We start from the raw sequence: 8294 nt of genomic DNA, 5'->3' as shown, positions 1-8294 counted from the left end.
AACTAGGGCATACAAAACTTTTGCTAGACCAATTCTTGAATACAGCTCATCTGTCTGGAACCCGCACTGCATATCGGACATTAATACAATTGAACGAGTCCAGAGATATTTCACGAGAAGAGTCCTCCATTCCTCTGCTCGCAAACAGAATACCTTATGCTACCAGACTTGAAATTTTGGGCTTGGACAACTTAGAACTTCGCCGCCTTCGGTCCGACCTAAGTATAGTACATAAAATTATCTGCTATAATGTCCTACCTGTCAATGACTACTTCAGCTTCAATCACAACAATACATGAGCACACAATAGATGCAAACTTAAGGTAAACCGCTCCAAACTTGATTGCAGAAAATATGACTTCAGTAACAGAGTGGTCAATGCCTAGAATGTATTGAATTCTCAGAAGGGTTAATAATGATCAGAGGCTCGGCTGCAGTAACACCAACTTTTATTGAACAACGAAGAGAACTCAACAACAATAACAACTCAGGTGAAGGCGAACTGACAGCTGCTTAAAAAGGAACCTGAGGAACGGGGTTAACCAATACGTGAGCAGGAATCTCCCGCTAGTTCCTTGCTCGCGTCTTAGCCAATCCGCGTGGACTAGCAACAACCCCGCTGACTTGATGATGTGGCCGCGAGGACTCAACACCCCTCTCCATCCGGATGGCGCATGCGTAGTCATTCAAATACGCTGGTCGGCGTCGGCTCCGCCCAGACCTGCGTAATAGCGGAACAGAAGGAGTCTGGGGTGGAGATGGACCTGCGGAAGGCGGAGTCACTTCAACTGGAAGCGGAATCGCTGGCGGTTGCGCTGTGTTCGCCGATGATGGTTTCGAAGGTGAATCCCTGCCAGGAACCTCAGGTAAGTCAGCCGACGAGAACGATTCGGTTGGAACGAGACTTGGTGCAACTAGCCATGGTGCGGGCCCGTCAGTGGGTGGTGCGCCGTCAGTAACTGGTGGGGTCTGGTCCAACGGACGGGCGGCCCTGTACCGGAGCTGATTTATATGTCGCCTCCACGTGCGTCCATCGTTGAGTAGGATCCTATAGGAATAGGGTCCTGTTAGATGAGTGACATGCCCGGGAACCCATTTTACATCTGACCCAAAACTCTGGGCATAGACCGGATCCCCGACCAGGAAAGCCCTGGCGTGCGCACTGGATTCGTAGTGAGGGTCAGCTATGTAGTCAGGATGCAGCCTATCAAGAGTGATCCGGAGGCGCCGTCCCATGAGTAGTTCGGCAGGGCTGTGTTTGGTGACAGCGCAAGGTGTGGTATGTTGAGCTAAAAGATACCGGTTGATGTTATGCTGCCAATTTGATGGGCCAAAGCGGCGAAGCGCCTCTTTAGCGGATCGGACGGCCCTCTCCGCCAATCCATTAGCGGCCGGATTAAACGGGGCAGTTTGAGCGTGACGGATGCCCAATCGGGCTAGGAACAACTGGAAGGATGCCGATGTAAACTGTGGTCCGTTATCGGTCACCAGGACGTCGGGGAGTCCATGAGAGGCGAACCAACCCTCTAGTACCCTGACTACGGCCTCCGTGGTGGAGGAGGACAAGAGGGCAAGTTCGACCCATTTGGAAAACGCATCTACCGCTATGATAAAGGTCTGACCGAAGAAGGGGCCAGCGAGGTCTACATGGACTCGGGCCCACGGAGTTTTAGGTTTTTCCCAATCCCTTACAGGAGCCGCAGGTGCGACCGGTCTTGTTAACTGGCAATGCTGACACTTCGCTACCCAATCCTCTATCTCTCTATCAATTAACGGCCACCACACATAGCTACGGCCGAGAGCCTTCATACGGACGATGCCTGGATGACTCTGTGGTTTCTTCCCAAACCCCCAAAACTTTAACCTTAGACTGTCCACTGTCGACCTCACCCCATTCCTAGAGGTCTGTAAGGGGCATGCATAAGTGCACCAGCGTGCCTACCGTCCCTGTCCTAATGTTTTTTTTTTATTCGTATCCATTTCATGTATTCATAATCATGTTTGTACTTATATTTGTTATCTAATACATGCTTGACTAAATAAATAAATAAATCAAATAAATAAATAAATATTCAACATCCTTTTTATCCTTCTGTGTTTTTTTCCTATTTGTATAACTGGCATTTGATCAGAGGATGGGACAGTCCCATTTTTCTTTGAGATACAGACCCTTCTCTGTAGCATCGTCTCTTACAGTATATTGTCCCTCAGTTTTCTTTGGAAGAATATCATCTGTATTAATTGAATTATTCTTGATTTATGCTGGTGTAGATAAAATCAGATATTTGGAAGGCTGGAAACTTTTTGATCTGCTTTACAGTCTCATCCCTTCCTTATTCTTCATGTGATATCTGTGTATTATATCACTTCCCTTTATGATTTAGCAGCTCCCCCGCCCCCAGAATGGAAATGACAAACCAAACAAGGTTCAAGTTTGAATTGGCTGTTTTTTCTTGGTGAACATGATACACAAACCACAAACCTTTTTTTTTTTCAGCAACTGAGAATATATTACAAAAAAAGATGCTCAGAGGCAAGATCTCCTTCAACCCCTTCAGAACTTCCATGGCAAATTATGAACCTTGGAAGTTGCTTGGATCAGATCTACTTAAGCTAGCATTGCCTATGCTACTTCTGCATCAAAACTTTCTTCCATTCTCATTTCAATTTATGGATTTAAAAAAAGTTGTTGCAGGTAAGTCCCATACCTAGTCTGGCGAAATGATCAACTGCGTGTTAATATCCTGTTTTTCAATCATCTTTTTGGCCCCATCAGCTTCCCATGCTTCAGTTCAAGCAATTTTGTGGACCTTTTCAGGTCAAAAGGCATAGGCAGGCAGGATGATGAGTAACTGAAAGATGTTTAACAGGAAACAGCTTCTACACCCTCTCTTATCTCATACAAATACAATAAATTCAAAATCATTCCCAAAATGCAACTAAAAAACCATTTATATGCTTGAGAATGCAAGATGGAAAACCTTTTGGAAGCTGAAAGATACTACAGGTACTCAACTTACAACAATTCATTTAATAACTATTCAAAGTTACACTGAAAAAGTGACTTATGACCATTTTTCACACTTACAACCATTGCAGCATTCCCATGGTCATGTGATCAAAATTCAGATTATTAGTAACTAACTCATATTTACTACTGTTGCAGTGTCACTGGGCCATGTGAGCCCCTTTTGCAACCTTCTGACAATCAAAGTCAACGGGGAAACCAGATTCACTTAACAATTGTGAGACTAAACACTTGCAGTGATTCACTTCACAACTTGGAAAGAAAGGTCATAAGATGGGACAAAACTCAAGAAATGTCTCCCTTAGCAACAGAAAATTTGGGCTCAATTGTGGTCGTAAGTCAAGGGCTACCTGTATTTATTATGACTGTACAATGCTTCGGATTCAGTTTGGAAGAGCACCTGTCTATATTTCATTAAAATAGCCACATCTTTCCCTAAGACCACCTGGCTGCTGGAAGTACTTGCTTTAATGAATCACAGTCTCTCATACATTCCGGTCTCTTTTCCCGAGCTAAATCCAAAGTTGTTTTCTAGAATTACATCTATGTTGATAAACAGTGTCTCTTCATGGTCTTGTATACCATGTTAATTGCAAAGCGTGCAGCTCCCTGTTTTTATTTTTAAGAAGCATTCTTTTCTTTGCCATAACTAGAGCATAGTGGGCAAGGTGAATATTTGTTGGGGGGGAAGCAGCTGTGGACAAAAGACACTGCGGGGACACTTTTACTATAACAATTCACATTCCAGATGGCAAGCACGGCTATAGTTTACACACAGCCTGTGAGATGCATTACATCTTGTACCTTTAGAAACAGTTTGCTTTTAGTGTTCAGAAAATATTGCAATCCCTGCAACTGAAGTATCTCACTGGGAGATGTTTGAACTATATTAACAAATCAAAACAAGAGCGAGGAGAAACATTCTAACCTCTTGAGGATTATGAGTGACATAGGATGCAAGTACAGTACATACATCCATGCCTCTGGAGTTATTTCCCTGCTAGCAACATAAACTCCAAAACCATTTTTCTACCTTTCCCTCCCTATCCCAGGTTTTAATATATCTGGATGAATAGTGCTGCACATGCTTGTTGATAAGTTCTTGGAAACATCCATTTGCACAAACTGTCCAAATAAAACAAGGTCAGCATAAAGTTTGGCAGTTCCGTTGTGGTTCTTTTGGCTATGCCAAAGAAAACAAAACTCTTCTTCAGAATAAATAACCAGATATCCTGATCCCGTTGCTGGGGGAAGGTGCAATTTAAATAAAAGGAGAAAACATGTCTTTCGAATGCAAGCGATGGAGAACATCGGAGAACTTGACAGCTCACCACAGGTGGGCTGATCAATGCACCATCCCATAATGGCCTTTCAGTAAATGTTACAGGCAAGCAAGAGGTCACATTTGCAGCAGTCTCATGGGTTGCTTAATCTGATTGGGACAGTAGCCAAATCTTCTCTGTCATCATTGAAACTTTAACTTTTTTGATATTAAAATGCTTGAGTTCTCAAACTTTAAAGGTAGAGCCCTTTTCACTATCTCAAGTCAGTATTTCCTTTTCAAATCTGCAAAGTTGGTGTTTAATCCATTTGAGTTTCTTTGGAATAAAGGTAAAGGTTCCCCTCGCACATATGTGCTAGTCGTTCCCAACTCTAGGGGGCGGTGCTCATCTCCGTTACAAAGCCGAAGAGCCAGCACTGTCCGAAGACATCTCCATGATCATGTGGCCGGCATGACTAAACGCCAAAGGCGCACGGAATGTTGTTACCTTCCCACCAAAGCTGGTCCCTATTTTTTTACTTGCATTTTTTACGTGCTTTCGAACTGCTAGGTTGGGATAAGAAACGGGAGCTCACCCCGTTACGCGGCACTAGGGATTCAAACCACCAAACTGCTGACCTTTCTAATCAACAAAGCTCAGCATCTTAGCCACTGAACCACTGCATCCCTTTTATTCTTTGGAATAGCAAGTGTCTAATTCAGGAGAATTTCTTGATCCACCATTGTTTGGTACAGACTCAGCTAACTTTATTGCTTCAAGCACTTTCCCTTTCTGCCAGCTACTACTTTGACCATCGTGACTTCATATTCTTCTGTTCTCTAGGGTGAATTACTATAATCTGTCATATACTGACTGGCCTTCAAAATTGTCTAAAATTTCAGTGGTTTCAGAATTCAGTTATTATGCTAGCTATAGCAGTTTACCTAGATGAAGTTACATCAGTTTTACAAACAATTCATTGGTTGTGTATTCACAACTGAATCCAATTCAATGTTCTTATGACCATTTTTAAAGTCCTAAATGATTTGGGATGCAAATAAATTTAAAAATGCCTCCACAAAATTGTAGAGTTTTTGCAGGGAGGTCTTTTCCAGCCTCTCCAATAATTTTAATGCAGAGAGAGGAATTAATTTATCAGTTGGCTCCAACCAAACAGTGAAGTGGCTACCACATAGGTTAACTCATCAAGTCAGAAAAAGTGGGAAGAAAAAGACTGAATTTTGCAGATTCATGAAAGATATTAAAAACAATTCAGCAGCATCTATGGTGGCAGCGAAAATGAATGAGTAGGTATTTTGGTTTCTCCTGAAAAACACAACAAAATTACTAGAATTGAGTAGTTACTGAGTAATGTTGAATCTCTCTCTTTTTGGTGGAAATCGAAGAGAGTACATTGGTTTGGGTGATAAATTTCCCATGTATTTTAAATGTCTTCTGAATTATGAAGGTCTTATCAAAGCTATAGATTTTATTTTAATATAAATTGAACTGATCATTTGGTTTTTGTGCATTTTATTATTTAAAATATTACTGTTGTAATTTTATGTCTGACAATCTGGAATACTTGGTGACAAAACTACAGTACAGAATTTTGCAAATTAAGACAAGATCTAATTCTTCAAATATTGTTATTAGTGCCTTAGAAATGTTTAGCATGGGATATCTTCCAATAAATAACATTTGCTGAATTAGGAGACTGCCTTTTAAAAATATTTTATTGGATTCTGCTACTAGTTACTAGCTATTTGCAATATTATTTATGCACAGTGCTATTGTTTTACTGCTTATCGATTTCATTGCTGGTTTTGACTGAATTTTTTTTGTACTTAATCATAGTTAATCCCCCGGAGGTTTTTTTAAAATCAAGTATTGTCTTGCAAATATACAGTAAGCAAAGGAAAGAAATTGGTAAAACAGAAAAAAAATAGAAAAAGCCTACCCTTTTGTTGCATATTTTTATGCTATTATAAAGGAAAGTTAAAGGAATAGTGTTGCGTTTACCAGATATGACATTTGTGTAAAGCAAGAATAATGAACTTCATTGTAAGTAGTAGTATTTATATGACTTGGGACTGGGTAGAGAGAGCCTAGATTCACCATGTAGTTAATTATCATCTCAGCCCAAACTGAGAATAGTTATTAAAACAAAACAAAGGGGGATTTCCATATGAATATTCCTGACTTTCTAGAAAAAACATGTTTATATACGCTCAATAAATTATTTAAAATTGCTTTTCAAGAGCCACCACTATTTGGCAGGATAGCATTCATTAAATAAATATATTCTAATATCACTATGGATGCTGTTTGCCCATGTCAGCAAGGAGAACTCCAAATCCATAAACAAAATCAGCTATATCTTTCATATCAATGGTAATTTGTCAAGATTAATTTCATTACCATTCTTCCAACATTTTCACTTGTATGTCAGAATCACAAGATTTATATTCCTAAAAATACTACACAATACATGCATTAGGATAAGTGCTCAGTGCTCCACTAATTTGTGCCTTTATTTAGAAAGCTTTAAAAGCTTAATTTCTTTTTTAAAAAAACCTAAAAATTAATGATCAACAGAGCAATTATGGTCAGCTTGTTAACTAGTTAAATGGTAATAGAGTTTAGAATTTCTCTCTTTGTGTATATATCTCTGTGTGTGTATACACACATATGTATATATGAGAGGTATTTGTGCCTTCAAGTTAGTGTTGCACTAGTTTGAAATACACCTGCAGTTTTCTTGGCAAGAAGTCTGTAGAGATTGTCAATCATCCAGGTCATGGTTGTCCCAAAGGTGCTTTTTCAGGAGGCAACTGAACTTTCTTGTTTTTTCTTTTGAAGACGTTTTCTTGGCAAGATTTTTCAGAAGTGGCTTGCCATTGCCTCCTTCCTAGAACCAAGGGCCCAAGGTCATCAGTTTGTTTTTCTGTCTAAGGTGGGCCTAGGACTCACATTCCTAGGCCACTACACCCGTCTCCCTTAAATGATACCCCACACACACACACCTATTGTCCCTTACAACATTTCATATTGAAGTTTAGTAAGAATGTTTATTTTGGGCAATGGTTACTGTGCCACTCACATTGACTACTTTGCAATCTGATGCTACATATGTTTAGATTTATATTTACATTCATATTTAAATCATGACACCAGAGGTGAGTTTCAGCAGGTTCTGACCAGTTCTGGAGAACCGGTAGCAGAAATTTTGAGTAGTTCGGAGAACCGGTAAATATCACCTCTGAATGGCTCCACCCCCATCTATTCTCTGCCTCCCAAGTCCCAGCTGATTGGGAGGAAATGGGAATTTTGCAGTAACCTTCCCCTGCAGTGGGGAGGGAATGGAGATTTTACAGCAGAGGTCTTCAAACTTGGCAGCTTTAAGACTTGTGGACTTCAACTCCCAGAATTCTCCAGCCAGCTATGCTTGCTGGAGAATTCTGGGAGTAATAGTAATTATAATGGTGAAGAAAATCACTTCTGCAATTTTCAAGTATTCCATGGAATCTGATGGCAGGGGGAGGAGGAATTCTCCGCAAAGGTAATTCTGTGCAGTGCCTATAGGATGTATAGTTCATATAAATTAAATATGTGTCCTGTTTCTCTAAAAGATCTGCTCTGACTTCCTGTGCTTCAATAAAGTCCCTCCCTCCCCCCCACAAAAAAAAAGACATCATGAAGGAAGTTTTCTCATGGAGCTTTTTCAGAACAGGAAGTGTGGCAGCCAGGGAGGCAGCAAACTAATGGAGAGATGGAAAACAAAACCAACAATGTCCTGCAGATGTTGCTGATAGCCTCTGCAATGAAATATGCTCACCAATGTTGCAATGTTAGCCAAAGAAATTCTAGAACAGAGAGTTTAGCACCTTTCAATTCCTTTCCTATTGCATGAGGAGGAGGAGGAGGAGGAGGAGGAGGTCATAAAAACAGATTGAAAGAATAGAACAGTACTCTTTGCAACAACTTGTATTGTAGAGATAACT

At 40.6% G+C, this 8294-nt stretch overlaps 1 long non-coding RNA gene across 1 annotated transcript; it reads right to left on the bottom strand.

Annotated features, from left to right (window-relative positions):
- Nucleotides 1-432: 432 nt before the first annotated feature.
- LOC117664362 (uncharacterized) lies at nucleotides 433-7201 on the bottom strand. The gene is made up of 2 exons (XR_004591002.3): nucleotides 7041-7201; nucleotides 433-1048 (listed from the first exon to the last, which is right to left on the bottom strand). It is a non-coding gene; the product is annotated as an uncharacterized LOC117664362 (long non-coding RNA).
- Nucleotides 7202-8294: the final 1093 nt, after the last annotated feature.

Source organism: Pantherophis guttatus, chromosome 3, assembly GCF_059756535.1.
Source record: "Pantherophis guttatus breed Tessera chromosome 3, ASM5975653v1, whole genome shotgun sequence".
Taxonomy (NCBI): domain Eukaryota; kingdom Metazoa; phylum Chordata; class Lepidosauria; order Squamata; family Colubridae; genus Pantherophis; species Pantherophis guttatus.
The sequence above is the reverse complement of the archived record's forward strand: the minus strand, read 5'-3'. Positions and strand labels throughout refer to the sequence as shown.